The 15,999-nt window shown below is 42.7% G+C and overlaps 1 protein-coding gene and 1 long non-coding RNA gene across 2 annotated transcripts in view; one reads left to right on the forward strand and one right to left on the reverse strand.

The window, feature by feature from the left end:
* Positions 1–13,468, reverse strand: part of LOC137312816 (probable C-mannosyltransferase DPY19L4) — a 96,686-nt gene extending 83,218 nt beyond the window's left edge. Inside the window, exon 1 of the mRNA XM_067979226.1 lies at positions 13,223–13,468. The gene's annotated coding sequence lies outside the window, so the exon portion shown is untranslated. The remainder of the gene's footprint in view (positions 1–13,222) is intronic.
* LOC137312821 (uncharacterized) lies at positions 13,302–15,999 on the forward strand. The gene is made up of 2 exons (XR_010960824.1): positions 13,302–13,617; positions 15,535–15,999. It is a non-coding gene; the product is annotated as an uncharacterized lncRNA (long non-coding RNA).

The following is a 15,999-nucleotide window of genomic DNA, read 5'->3' on the forward strand; positions in this document are numbered from 1 at the left end:
CAATCATCGACAGCTACAGGTGAGGTGCCTGAAGATTGGAGGGTAGCAAATGTTGTGCCTTTGTTTAAGAAGGGCGGCAGGGAAAAGCCTGGGAACTACAGACTGGTGAGCCTGACATCTGTAGTGGGTAAGTTGTTAGAGGGTATTCTGAGAGACAGGATCTGCAGGCATTTGGAGAGGCAGGGACTGATTAGAGTCATAGAGTCATACAGCACGGATAGAGGCCCTTCGGCCCATCGTGTCCGCGCCGGCCATCAGCCCTGTCTACTCTAATCCCATATTCCAGCATTTGGTCCGTAGCCTTGTATGCTATGGCATTTCAAGTGCTTATCCAAATGCTTCTTGAATGTTGTGAGGGTTCCTGCCTCCACAACCCTTTCAGGCAGTGAGTTCCAGACTCCAACCACCCTCTGGGTGAAAAAGTTCTTTCTCAAATCCCCTCTAAACCTCCCGCCTTTTACCTTGAATCTATGTCCCCTTGTTATAGAACCCTCAACGAAGGGAAAAAGCTCCTTAGTATCCATCCTATCTGTGCCCCTCATAATTTTGTACACCTCAATCATGTCCCCCCTCAGCCTCCTCTGCTCCAAGGAAAACAAACCCAATCTTCCCAGTCTCTCATCATAGCTGAAGCGCTCCAGCCCTGGTAACATCCTGGTGAATCTCCTCTGCACCCTCTCCAAAGCGATCACATCCTTCCTGTAGTGTGGCGACCAGAACTGCACACAGTACTCCAGCTGTGGCCTAACCAGTGTTTTATACAGCTCCATCATAACCTCCTTGTTCTTATATTCTATGCCTCGGCTAATAAAGGCAAGTATCCCATATGCCTTCTTTACCACCTTATCTACCTGTTCCGCCGCCTTCAGGGATCTGTGAACTTGCACACCAAGATCCCTCTGACCCTGTCTTGCCGAGGGTCCTCCCATTCATTGTGTATTCCCTTGCCTTGTTAGTCCCTCCAAAGTGCATCACCTCGCACTTTTCCGGGTTAAATTCCATTTGCCACTGTTCCGCCCATCTGACCAACCCATCTATGTCGTCCTGCAGACTGAGGCTATCCTCCTCGCTATTTACCACCCTACCAATTTTTGTATCATCAGCGAACTTACTGATCATACCTTTTACATTCATATCCAAGTCATTAATGTAGACCACAAACAGCAAGGGACCCAGCACCGATCCCTGTGGTACCCCACTGGCCACAGGCTTCCAGTCACAAAAACAACCTTCGACCATCACCCTCTGCCTTCTGCCATTAAGCCAGTTTTGTATCCAAAGTGCCAAGGCACCCTGGATTCCATGGGCTCGTACCTTCTTGACCAGTCTCCTGTGGGGGACTTTATCGAAGGCCTTACTGAAATCCATGTATACCACATCCACTGCGTTACCCTCATCCACACGCCTAGTCACCCCCTCAAAAAATTCAATCAAATTAGTCAGACATGATCTTCCCTTGACAAAGCCATGTTGACTATCCCTGATTAATCCTTGCTTCTCCAAGTGGAGACTAATTTTGTCCTTCAGAATTTTTTCCAATAATTTTCCTACCACTGATGTTAGGCTCACTGGCCTGTAGTTCCCCGGTTTTTCCCTACTCCCCTTCTTGAATAATGGTATTACATTAGCGGTTCTCCAGTCCTCTGGCACATCCCCTGTGGCCAGAGAGGTTCTGAATATATGTGTCAGAGCCCCCGCAATCTCCTCCTTTGCCTCACACAGTAGCCTGGGATACATTTCGTCCGGGCCTGGGGATTTATCCATTTTTAGGCCTGCTAAAACCGCCAATACCTCCTCCCGCTCGATGTTAATATGTTCGAGTATATCACAGTCCCCCTGCCGTATTTCTATGTCTACATCGTCCTTCTCCATAGTGAAAACAGATGCAAAAAATTCATTTAGAACCCCTCCTACATCTGCCGGCTCCACACACAGATTGCCATTTTTGTCCCTAATGGGCCCTATTTTTTCCCTAGTCATCCTCTTACCCTTAATATACTTATAAAACATCTTAGGATTTTCCTTTATTTTGCTCGCCAGTGTTATTTCATGGCCCCTCCTTGATCTCCTAATTTCTTTTTTAAGTATCCCCCTGCACTTTTTGTACTCCTCTTGGGCTTCCTCCGTCTTTAGCCTTTTGTATCTGCCAAAAGCCCTCCTTTTTTTCCTAATCCATTCTCGTATATCCCCTGACATCCAAGGTTCCCTGGAGTTCTTGGAACCACCCTTAGGAACAGTCAGCATGGTTTTGTGAGAGGAAAATCATGTCTCACAAATTTGATTGAGTTTTTTGAAGGGGTAACCAAGAAGATAGATGAGGGCTGTGCAGTAGACGTGGTCTACATGGATTTTAGCAAAGCCTTTGACAAGGTACCGCATGGTAGGTTGTTACATAAGGTTAAATCTCACAGGATCCAAGGTGAGGTAGCCAATTGGATACAAAATTGGATTGACGACAGAAGACAGAGGGTGGTTGTAGAGGGTTGTTTTTCAAACTGGAGGCCTGTGACCAGTGGTGTGTCTCAGGGATCAGTGCTGGGTCCGCTGTTATTTGTTATTTATATAAATGATTTGGATGAGAATTTAGGAGGCATGGTTAGTAAGTTTGCAGATGACACCAAGATTGGTGGCATTGTGGACAGTGAAGAAGGTTATCTAGGATTGCAACGGGACCTTGATAAATTGGGCCAGTGGGCCGATGAATGGCAGATGGAGTTTAATTTAGATAAATGTGAGGTGATGCATTTTGGTAGATCGAATCGGGCCAGGACCTACTCCGTTAATGGTAGGGCGTTGGGGAGAGTTATAGAACAAAGAGATCTAGGAGTACAGGTTCATAGCTCCTTGAAAGTGGAGTCACAGGTGGATAGGGTGGTGAAGAAGGCATTCAGCATGCTTGGTTTCATTGGTCAGAACATTGAATACAGGAGTTGGGATGTCTTGTTGAAGTTGTACAAGACATTAGTTAGGCCACACTTGGAATACTGTGTACAGTTCTTGTCACCCTACTATAGAAAGGATATTATTAAACTAGAAAGAGTGCAGAAAAGATTTACTAGGATGCTACCGGGACTTGATGGTTTGACTTATAGGGAGAGGTTGGATAGACTGAGACTTTTTTCCCTGGAGAGTAGGAGGCTTAGGGGTGATCTTATAGAAGTCTATAAAATAATGAGGGGCATCGATACGGTAGATAGTCAAAATCTTTTCCCAAAGGTCGGGGAGTCTATAACGAGGGGGCATAGATTTAAGGTGAGAGGGGAGAGATACAAAAGGGTCCAGAGGGGCAATTTTTTCACTCAAAGGGTGGTGAGTGTCTGGAACGAGCTGCCAGAGGCAGTAGTAGAGGCGGGTACAATTTTGTCTTTTAAAAAGCATTTGGACAGTTACATGGGTAAGATGGGTATAGAGGGATATGGGCCAAGTGCAGGCAATTGGGACTAGCTTAGTGGTATAAACTGGGCGACATGGACATGTTGGGCCGAAGGGCCTGTTTCCATGTTGTAAACTTCTATGATTCTATGAAAAGCAATCAGAAAGACTAAGTAGAAAGGGTATATACACACAATTAAAGAATTTAGCATGCAGAAAGAATCCACAGAATAAAAAGAGGAAAATCAAATTGACTAGTTATAAGCAGGAAAAAAAACTGAGATAAAGGAATGTGGCCTTAGCTTGGACAAAAGAAAATCCGTGGGGAAAGGAGTAGCTTTGGAGACAAAAGAGGAAGTGCATAAACGGCAATGCTCAGAGTGTGGGGAATAAGAAGCAATTATGCCATAGAGCTATTAAATGTAAACCTTCCTAACAGAAATTTGACTGCAAACACAACAAAAAAAGGACAGTCAGTGTTAATATGGTTTGAGATAAAAGATGAGAAAAGGGATTGTTACATTAGTGGGGTTGTACTACAAACCCTTTAATTGTGTTAGGGAAATAGAAGAGGAAATCTGTAAACAGATCAGTAGGAATAACAAAATTATTGTTCTAGGAGATTTTAATCACCCACTTATTGATTGGATCAGGGAGGGAGTAAACCAAGAAAGGGGAATTATATTCCTAAAATGTGTGCAGGAACACAAGCAGTATGTTCTTATGCCTAAAAGGAGGAAGGGCATTGAGAGAACTAGTTATGAGTAATAAAATAGATCACGTAGTTGAGTTAAATGTGGGGGAGCACCTTGGGAGTAGTGACCATAATATTTAAGGTCCAAAAAGAAAGAAGAAGTTGGGACAAAAACAGAACCGAAAATGGGAAGGCGGCAGATTTTAGAAAGATGAGCAGTGAACTAACTGAGGTAAAATGAAAAAAGAAACTGGCACACAGAACTCTAGATCAACAATAGGATTTTTTTTTAAAAGGGAGACTGCAAAGTTGCAGAATAAATATGTACCATTTAAAAAGACTACTTCCAAGTTTCAGAATGCCATGGATAAATAAAGATGTCAGAAACAAACTAAAATCGAAGAAGATGGCATATAAAAAAGAATGAGAAAATAAGCAGAGTTTAAGTGATAGGGAAAGCAAGAAGGGATACAAGGAGAGAATCACAAAAAATATTTAAAAGAATAAAGGTTCTACAAATATATCAGTTAAAAAGAGAATTGTTAAATTGGAGAATGAACCAGAGAGGAGAGTGAGTTATAGAGGATAAACAAAAAAATGGCAAAGATACTTAACAAGTACTTTGCATCAGTGTTTACAAAAGAAAAGGATATTGGCGCGGGGGTAAATCTTGAATTGGTTAAAAACGAGATGAGAGATATTATAATAAATAAAAGGAAAGTATTAGAGAATTTAGTTAGGTTAAAAGCAGGACAAAGTGCCAGGACACATTCAAGGACCCTGAGGGAAATAAGAGAAGAAATAACAGAAAATCTAGAAATTATATTTCAGGGTTCTATTGAGTGTGGATGTGTGCTAGTGGACTGGACAATGTCAAATGTAATAATACGCATTTCAAAAAGAGAAACCGAACTAACCCAAGTAATTACAGGCCATTTAACATCTAGGTAGGGAAAATGTTGGAATCTTTAAAGATGAAATTATTAAATATCTAGATGAAGAGAAAATAATTAGAAGCAGTCAACACAGATTTCAGAAAGGAAGATTTTGGTTGACAAACCTGATAGAGTTCTTTGAGGAGACGATGGAACTGGTGGATGGGGGAAATGCAGTGGATGTGATGTGAATGGACTGTCACAAACGCTTTGGCAAGGTACCAGGCAGGAAATTATTAAAGAAGATTAAGTGGTATGGAATTAGGGAAAGGGTAAAAACTGGTTAGAAGGGAGGAATGAGAGAGGAGGCAGTAAGGGCAGTTTCGCGGAGTGGTTGGAAATGGGTATCAATGTCCCACAGGGTTCTATTCTGGGACCACCTCTGTTCACTGTGTACATTTGGATATAGGGCATTGTGTCCAAATTTGCATGCTTTAACAAAATAAGAGGTATAGTAAATAACTCTGAGGATCAAAGAAAGCAACAAGGGGGCATTCATACAATGGAAGAATGGGCAAAAAAGTGGCAGATGGCATTCAATGCCAGTTAACGTGACGCAATATAATTTTTTTTAAACAAAAATGTATTTGAATCAAGGAGAGGTGGATGATGTGGAAGATCGGAGGAATTTGGGGGGGGGGTTCAAGCTTATAAGACATTAAAAGCAGCATTTAGAATCATAGAAAGGTTACAGCACAGAAGGAGGCCATTCGGCCCATCGAGTCCGCGCCAGCTCTATGCACGAGCAATCCAGCTAGTCCCACCCCCGCCCTATCCCCATAGCGCTGCAAATGTTTTCCTTTCAAGTACTCCTCCAGTTCCCTTTTGAAGGCCATGATTGAATCTGCCTCCACCACCCCCTATGGCAGTGCATTCCAGATCCCAACCACTCGCTGTGTAAAAAAGTTTTTCCTCATGGCACCTTTGGTGCTTTTGACAATCACCTTAAATCTATGTCCTCTGGTTCTTGACCCTTCTGCCAATTGGGAAGAGTATCGCTCTATCTACTCTGTCTAGACCCTTCATGATTTTGAATACCTCTATCAAATCTCCCCTCAGCCTTCTCTGTTCCAAGGAGAACAATCCCAGATTCTCCAGTCTATCCATGTAATTTAAGTCCCTCATCCCTGGAATCATTTTAGTGAATCTTCTCTAAGGCCTTCACATTCTTCCTAAAGTGCGGTGCCCAGAACTGGACACAATACTCCAGTTGTAGCCAAATCAGTGTTTTGTTAAGGTTCATCATGACTTCCTTGCTTTTGCACTCTATGCCTCTATTTACAAAGCCCAGGACCCCGTATGCTTTTTTAAACTGCTTTCTCAACCTGCCCTGCTACCTTCAAGATTTGTGCACATATACCCCCAGATCTCTGTTCCTCTAACCCTTTTAGAATCGTGCCCTCTAGTTTATATTGCCTCTCCTCATATTTCCTACCGAAATGCATCACCTCGCATTTTTCTTCATTAAATTTCATCTGCCACGTGTCCGCCCATGCCACCAGCCTGTCTATCACTATCCTCCTCACTGTTCACTACCCTTCCAAGTTTTGTGTTAAGTGGATAAGGCCGTAAGAAAAATGAATTTAATGGCAAGAGGTATAGAATAGATAAGTTGAGAGGTAATGGTGTATCTATATAAAATCTTAGTAAGACCACAGTGCAGTTTTGGGCTCCATACTACAGGAAGGATATTGAGCTAATAGAGGGTTACAGCACAAATTCACCAAGATGCTGTCTATTATGGGTACAAACAAATAACACAATGAACAATGAGGACTATTTTCACAAGAACAGAGGACATTAAAGGGTGATTTGATATTATGAAGGGTTGGGAAAGGGTAGATACAGAATCAAAAGCAAAATGCTGGAAACCTGAAATAAAAACAGAAAATGCTGGAAATACTCAGCAAGTCAGGCAACATCTGTGGAGAAAGAAACAGAATTTGAGGCCATGGCCGGGGTGGGGGGCAGAGCGTGGGGGAGATCTCCACAGAGGAGGTGAGGCAGTAACCGTCTGGGAAACGATGGGTTGATGTTTGACGGTGGGGTCATGGTCCGGGGGAGGTAGGAGAAGCTGTCGGAGAGTTGGCGTTCAGCACAATGTAGAGGTCTGTACGCCAAACAACAGCGCCGCCCTTGTCAGCGGGTTTAATGACAATGTCAGGGTTGGACCAGAGAGAACATAAGAAATAAGAGCAGGAGTAGGCCATACGTCCCCTCAAGCCTGCTCCACCATTCAATAAGGTCATGGCTGATCTTCTAACTCAACTCCACTTTCCCGCCCTATCCCCATATCCCTTGATTTCCCCAAGTTCAGAAGGAGGTAGATTAGAATGAGTGAGGGGAGCAGAGAAATTGAGACCGCTGATGTCAGGTCAGCAGTTTCCAATGAAAAGATCAAGAGAGGGCAAGAGGCCAGAGGGAGGGGTCCAGGTGGAACGGGAATTCTGAAGAAGGGAGAACGGGTCCACTGTGCAGTGGGGGGGGCGGGGAAAGACTCCTGGCCAAAGAAGTGGGCGCAGAGGCGAAGGTCACAGAAGAAGAGCTCAGCATCGTGTCAAGCTTGAAATTCATTGAGGTGGGGGTGTAAGGGGATGAAACTGAGGCCTTTGCCGAGGACTGAGTGTTCAGGGTCAGAGAGGATAGTTAAAACAGGACAAAGGGCGAGATTGGAAGGAGGGACGAGGTCAGAGGAAAGCGAAGGGGCAAGGGGTCCAGAACGAGGGGACATAGATACAAGATTAAATGTAAGAGAATTAGAACAGAGAGCAAGAGGTTTTTTTTTTGCACACATGCACATTATTGTAAGGCTGTGGAATGCAATACCGAAGTTAGTGATTAAAACAGAGATCATGACTGTAGAATGAAAAGGACTGAATGAACTGCAAGACTGAAAGCTTGACCAAAATCTAAGTGGATGACGGGGCTGTTGACCATTTTAGTTAACAGTCCGACGATACTGCAGGTTTGTATATTCTTGCGTCTTGGGTTGATTATATTAAGATGCGGCAGACTTGGATTGATTACATTAAGATACTGCAGGTTGGATGTTCTCGTGGATGGATTGTATTAACAATTGATTATATTTACTAACTGCAAATGGAGCCTAGTAAACAATGGCGATTGTGGCGAGAGAATAAACGTCTAAATGTTGAGCGTTGGCGGTTGAGGAAGCCAATTTCATATGCAAGAATGATACACATGGCCAGCTGCTGCAAAACTCAAAAAAAAACAGGATTTTTTTGAACTATGGATCAGGAGAACTATGAGGAAGGGAAGGCTAACCTCCTGTTCTCCCAAGACGAGAATTTGATCGCCCCGAGTCACACTCAGCAGTGGTAAGATTGTGATGTTTATACTGTTTAAACAGTCAGAGGATTGTCAATAAAACATTTGATTTTCAAAAAAAACCTCTTAATATAGGAGAGCTGCAAATCCTCCGCTCGGGTCCCCATGCAATTGCACTAGTTGCACGACCGTAACACCGTCCCTGGACATACGCTGAATGGTTGGAGGATCACAGCTTCAATTGTAGCTGCTTTTTTCTCTGCTAGGTAATATAAAGTATGAATATACGAGTGGTACGGCTGGAGTTTAAACAGCTAAAGCCAAAAAGCTTGTTGTCTTACCCAGTCTCCAGCAGCTACCTTCCCAGGTCTCAAAATTTCTTCACTAATTATATGAAGGATATCTGCCTTCATTGTGGTGGAAGGAACTGCTGAGGGCAGCTTGCACCATGCCACCCGCCTTAATGTTCTAGATTTCCAAGTCCAGTGTAAAGTATCAGGTTTCATTCCAACTTTTTCCTATACATATGGATCAAATCTGCTCTTATTTCCAGCATTTTCTGTGACCATTCTTTATTTGCAATTGTAGACAAGGAGTTTCGGCAACCTATCTGATTATGGAAGACATCACAGCCTAGTCCAATAATGGTCTCACCTGTAGTCCACACACCTATACTTTCCAGCAAGGATCACTGAATAATGATCAGAAGTGGGTGATTTTTCCCTCCAGCTCTGGGGTACTGAGACCAATTGCAAGGTCCCAACCGAGATCAAGTAATTGAGTACAGATCAGTAACTGAAAGTGGGACCTTTTGGTCTGCATGGCTTAATACTACATCTCCTTTCCCAACTCTTTGAAATTATCTGCCCCAAAATGTAAAATTATCTTTTATCTTCCAAGTACCGACTGACCTACTGTAGGAACATAGGAACAGGAGTAGGCCATTCAGCCCCTCGTGCCTGCTCCACCATTTGATAAGATCATGGCTGATCTGTGATCTAACTCCATATACCTGCCTTTGGCTCATATCCCTTAATACCTTTGGTTGCCAAAAAGCTATCTATCTCACATTTAAATTTAGCAATTGAGCTAGCATCAATTGCTGTTTGCAGAAGAGAGTTCCAAACTTCTACCACCCTTTATGTGTAGAAATGTTTTCTAATCTCACTCCTGAAAGGTCTGGCTCTAATTTTTAGACTGTGCCCCCTACTCCTAAAATCCCCAACCAGCGGAAATAGTTTCTCTCTATCCACCCTATCTGTTCCCCTTAATATCTTATAAACTTCGATCAGATCACCCCGTAACCTTCTAAACTCTAGAGAATACAACCCCAATTTGTGTAATCTCTCCTCGTAACTTAACCCTTCAAGTCCGAGTATCATTCTAGTAAACCTACGCTGCACTCCATCCAAGGCCAATATGTCCTTCCGAAGGTGCGGTGCACAGAACTGCTCACAGTACTCCAGGTGCGGTCTAACCAGGGTTTTGTATAGCTGCAGCATAACTTCTGCCCCCTTGTACTCTAGTCCTCTCGATATAAAGGCCAGCATTCCATTTGCCTTATGGATTATTTTCTGCACCTGTTCATGACATTTCAATGATCTATGTACCTGAACCCCTAGGTCCCTTTGGACATCCACTGTTTTTAAACTTTTTACCATTTAGAAAGTACCCTGTTCTATCCTTTTTTGATCCAAAGTGGATGACCTCACATTTGCCTACAATGACTTCCATTTGCCACAGTTTTGCCCATTCACCTAATCTATCAATATCCCTTTGTAATTTTATGTTTTCATCTACACTGCTTACAATGCCACCAATCTTTGTGTCATCGGCAAACTTAGATCTGAGACTTTCTATGCCTTCATCCAAGTCGTTAATAAATATTGTGAATAATTGAGGCCCCAAGACAGATCCCTGCAGGACTCCACTAGTCACATCCTGCCAATGTGAGTACCTACCCATTATCCCTACTCTGTCGCCTTTCGCTCAGCCAATTTCCTAACCAAGTCCGTACTTTTCCTTCGATTCCATGGGCTTCTATCTTAGCTAACGGTCTCTTATGTGGGACCTTATCAAATGCCTTCTGGAAGTCCATATAAATAACAACATCCATTGACATTCCCCTGTCCACTACTTTAGTCACCTCTTCAAAAAATTCAATCAGGTTTGTCAGGCACGACCCACCTTTCACAAATCCATGCTGGCTCTCTCTGATCACTGAGAATTTTCAGTTATTCAGTCACCCTATCCTTAATTATAGACTCCAGCATTTTCCCCACAACAGATGTTAGGCTAACTGGTCTATAATTCCCTGGTTTCCCTCTCTCTCCTTTCTTAAAAAGTGGAGTGACATGTGCAATTTTCCAATCTAGAGGGACAGTTCCTGAATCTGGAGAACTTTGAAAGATTATAGTTAGGGCATCTGCAATGTGCTTACCTACTTCCTCTAAAACCCTGGGATGGAAACCATCTGGTCCTGGGGATTTGTCACTCTTTAGTGCTATTATCTTCTTCATTACTGTTGTTTTACTTATGTTAATTTTATTGAGTCCCTGTCCCGATTCAATATTAGTTTTCTTGGGATTTCCGGCAAGCTATCCTCTTTTTCGACTGTAAATACTGACACAAAGTAATTATTCAACATGTCCACCATTTCCCCATTGTCAATGACAATATCCCCACTTTCAGTTTTTAAAGAGGCCAACACTGCTCCTGACCACCCTCTTTTTCCTAATATAACTATGAAAGTTCTTTATATTGGTTTTGATATCCCTTGCAAGTTTCTTTTCATACTCTCTTTTTGTAGCTCTTACTATCTGTTTTGTGACCCTTTGTTGATCTTTGTATCTTTTCCATTCGCCAGGATCTGTGCCCTTTCCTTAGGTCTTATACTGTCCCTTACCTCTTTAGTCGTCCATGGCTGTTTTTTTTGGCAAGTAGAGTTCTTGCCCCTCAGGAGTATAAACCGATTCTGTATCACGTTAAATGTTTCTTTAAATATTTCCCACTGATCATCAGTCGTTTTACCCATTAACAGATTTGCCCAGTTTACTGTGGACAGTCTCTGTCTCATCCCATTGAAGTCGGCCTTACCCAAGTCTAGAATCTTAGCAGCTGATTCACTTTTTTCCCTTTCAAACACTACATTGAACTCGATCATGTTATGATCGCTATTGGATAGATGTTCGTGCACAGTTAAGCTGTTAACTAAATCTAGTATGGCTTGCCCCCTTGTTGCCTCTAGGACATACTGCTGTAGAAAACTATCCCGGACACACACAAGAAATACACTACCTTTCTGACAGTTGCTAGTCTGCTTTTCCCAATCTATGTGAAGGTTAAAGTCCCCCATTAAGACCACTTTGCCTTTCTTACACACTTGTCTAATCTCTGCATTTATACAATCTAGCACTTCAGAGCGGCTGCCAGGGGTCCTATACACAACTCCCACTATAGTCTTAGATCTTTTCCTATTTCTCAATTCAACCCATAAGGTCTCTGTTGGCTGCTTACCCCTTGTTATATCCTCCTTTATCACTGAATTGATTTCATCTCTAATCACTAAGGCTACTCCTCCCCCTCTTCCATTTTCCCTATCTCTCCTATGGACCTTATAACCCGGTATATTTAGTTCACAATCCTGACCATCCTGCAGCAATGTCTCAGTAATAGCTATCATGTCATACCCTCCAATTTGAATTTGAACCTGTAGTTCATTTAATTTATTCCTTACACTCCGTGCATTTGTGTATAGAACTCTTAGTTGGGCCACACACCCTAGCCTGACCTTCAGCTTTAATGCTGGGTTAATCGCTTTACGCCTTCTAGTTTTCACTTTATCTTTAGTGCCTAAAGTACTCTTTCTTTCTGCTGCTCTATACTTTTCCCTTTCACTTGTTCTTGAACAACTGTTTGTATTGTAAATTTCCCCTGGGTCTTCCCCTCACTTGCTACTCTCAACTTTACTCCCTGCTCAGGTTCCCATTCCCCTGCCACTCTAGTTTAAACCTTCCCAAACAGCACTAGCAAACACCCCCACGAGGACATTGGTCCCGGTCCTGCTCGGGCATAACCCGTCCCACTTGTACAGGTCCCACCTTCCCAGGAATCTAAATTCCTCCCTCCTACACCATCCCTGCAGCCACGCATTCATCCAGTCTATTCTCCTGTTGCTATACTCACTAGCACATGGCACTAGTAGTAATCCTGAGATCACTACCTTTGAGGTCCCGCTTTTTAATTTATCTCCTAACTCCTTAAATTCGCCTTGCAGGACCTCATCCCTTTTTTAAAAACCTATGTAGTTGGTACCGATATGGACCACAACTACTGGCTATTCACCCTCCCCCTCCAGAATGCCCTGACTCTAGCACCAGGGAGGCAACATACCATCCTGGAGTCACATTTGCAGCCACAGAAACTCCTATCTGTACATTTTAATTTTTTATTTCACATCTCTGGTATTTGCAATTTTTCATTTTATCTCTGTACTTTTAACTACAGTTTCGCATCTCAGCGAAGTATACATTTATCTACCTACACACAAACCATATGCTTCAAACCAAATAGGACATTGCCAATGTTAATCTAGAACTATTTTCTTTAAAAACAGAATAACCCATCTGATCTCACGTAATACTTATAATAGTCAATCACAACGCAAACTTCCAAAAACCATACCGACACATCCTAGATTTATTTACACCAAGACAGGAAGGGAAAATGTAATGGGAATCAGCCTATCTTCCTGTTGTAAACCCGTGATTCAATTTACGGATTTAATTTACAATGATAGAAACCCTACTACGACTCAACCGTGACTGCGTGGGTATAACCAATCCGGAATAAGGAGAAATACAACCTAAGTATTATTTCAGTTATTCAATTTTTAAAATATGTATATATGAAGCTACAGAAACCAGATACAGACCTGAAACATGCAGAGCCCGGGCCAGCAAGCGCGCGCACCTGTCAATCAGCGGCGTCTAGCCCAGAAAGCGCGAGAGCTGAGCTTCTACCTGGACGCGCCGACCAGAGAATGGACCTTTTTTTTAACGTCAACCAGCCACGATTGAAAAAGAATAGAAAGGGTCTATATTTATACAGAAAATGCAACCTTAAGCTACCAACATTACAGCGAAACAAGTTACCAACTAACCCCACTCTCTAGCCAGAATTCCCCGCGCGGGTGCTGCAAATAATTGTGTCCGACTCGTTTAAAACATGGTTCCCAGGAATCAATAAAAGGCACATTTTTACGTTAAGTTTTTGTCTTGCAACAATCTTTTAATTACTGTTTTGGGAAAAAAATATTTATTGAAAGAGGTAAGCATATGGTGTTTAACCTACCATTGCAGATCTATAGTAATCAAAAAGGCTAATGGAATACTAGCGTTTACCTTAAGAGGACTGGAATACTTAAAGTGAGGAAGTGGTGCCTTAGTTGCACAGAACCATGGTCGAACCCCATCTGGAGTACTGTGTTAAGTTTTAGACATCAAACCTCAAGAAGGATATATTGGCCTTGGAGAGGATACAGCACAGATTCTTATCAGGGCTTAAAGGGTTAAATTATAAGGACATGAGAGAGTACAGAGGAGAAGTGAAAAAGGAAATAAGAGGGCAAAGAGCATATGAGAATAGACTGGTGGCTAACATAAAAGGGAATCTAAAAGTCCTATATAGGTATGTAAACAGTAAATGGGTAGTAAGAGAAGGGGTGGGGCTGATTAGGGACCAAAAAGGCGATATATGCATGGAGGCAGAGGGCATAGTTGAGGTGCTAAATTAGCACTTTGCATCTGTCTTTATCAAGGCAGAGGATGCTCCCAGAGTCACAGTAAAAGAGGAGGCAGTTGAGATACTGGATGGGCTAAAAATTGATAAAGAGGAGGTACTGGAAAGGCTGGCTGTACTTAAAGTACTTAAAGTAGATAAGTCACCCAGTCTAGATGGGATTCATCCTAGGTTGCTAAGGGAAGTAAGGGTGGAAATTGCAGAGGGAATCTTCCAATCCTCCTTGAAGAAATGGGGCTGGTGCCAGAGGACTGGAGAATTGCAAATATTACACCCTTGTTCAAAAAAGGGTGTAAGGATTAAACCCAACAGCTACAAGCCAGTCAGTTTAACCTTGGTGGTGGGGAAGTTACTGTAACCATTCTCTGAATCTATGTTGCATAAACTTGGTTTATATTCCCTTGCATTTATACGGTTGAGGGTTGATCCAATCAATATCTTTTTAAAATGATAATGGTATTCAATAGGAATAGATACAGATAAACTATTTCCTCTGGTGGGGGCATCCAGATCAAATGGGCATAATCTTAAAATTTTTACTAGGCCATTTAGGAGTGAAATCAGGAAGTACTTTTTCCACACAAAGGGTAGTGGAAATGTAGAACACTCCCCCCAAAAGGTGATAGATGCTGGGTCAATTGAAATTTTCAAGACTGGGATTGATAGGTAAGAGTATCAAGGGACATGGAGCCAAGGCAGGTAAATGGATTCGAGGTACAGACCAGCTATGATCTAATTGAATGCCAGAACTGGCTTGAGGGGCTTAATGGCCTACTCCTGTTCCTATGTTTTAATCAGCTGAACCATTGATGATCTACAATTAGTTATATAACTGAGTAAGACTCCGATCTGTGTACTAGCTTGATGCATGCAGAACCAGAGATGCCACTCTGTTATATTTAATATGGGGACTCCCAAGTTTTTATCCAAACTTGAGGTCTCCAAGTTTTCTGTATCTCTGAGTTTTGCTATTTGAAATCCTGGACATTCATAGGAGGAAATTAAAAATACACAAAGAAGCAGTCAGCTTCAATGCTAATCTGCAGCTTTGTAGCTGGCTGCCTCCCAATATTTAATGTTTTAAAGGGGGAAGATGTGTGAGTATGGGGCAGCCTTTGCCTTTATCTTGCCTTATTTGCTGTACTATTTTGCTGTGACTACCTCTTTGACCAAGCTTTTGGTAAACCCTCCTAATCTCTCCTTTGGCTTGGTGTTGGTTTTTCTCATGCATGCATGTCATGCCTTGGGGCATATTTTCTACTTTAGAAGTCCTATATAAAAGCAAGTTGTTGGTGGTGGTTTTTTTTCCTTTTTCCTTTTTTTTCAGTTTTTTTTTTGTATTAGGCCCCCCTTTTATAAGAAGGGGGGTGTGGGGTGTGCTTAAATACTAAAACCAAACAAACCAAAACCAAGTGTTCAAATTAAAATTTTATTCTCCCCGTCCAGGATGCACTCCAGCCCCTGCGGTGCCCACCGGTCGCGGAAAGCCTCGAGCGTACCGGCAGACACCGCGTGCTCCATCTCCAGGGCCACCCGGGCGCGGAGCATTCCGCGGAAGAGAGGCAGACAGGCCGAGCGACCACCCCCACGGACCACGATCATCCTAGACCTGTGGATGGCCACCTTGGACAGGCCCAGGAGCAGGCCCACGAGAACGTCCACCGACCTGCCCGCCCCCCTCCTCACCGGGCGGCCAAAGATCAGGAGCGTGGGTTGGTGGTGTTGTATGAAAGAATTAAGGTGCCTGAGATTGCCTACCAAACTTCTGCTTTGCACTTTGGAATTTTCTGGTCGTGTAATATAGGGTTTATTTCCTTTTAATATTTGCTTGCTGTACATAAAATTCAACAGTGTAAGTCAACCTACTTTGTAACATTTTTATCATATTTAAATAAATATTTCCCAGCTCTA

This window comes from Heptranchias perlo, chromosome 3 (assembly GCF_035084215.1).
Source record: "Heptranchias perlo isolate sHepPer1 chromosome 3, sHepPer1.hap1, whole genome shotgun sequence".
Taxonomy (NCBI): domain Eukaryota; kingdom Metazoa; phylum Chordata; class Chondrichthyes; order Hexanchiformes; family Hexanchidae; genus Heptranchias; species Heptranchias perlo.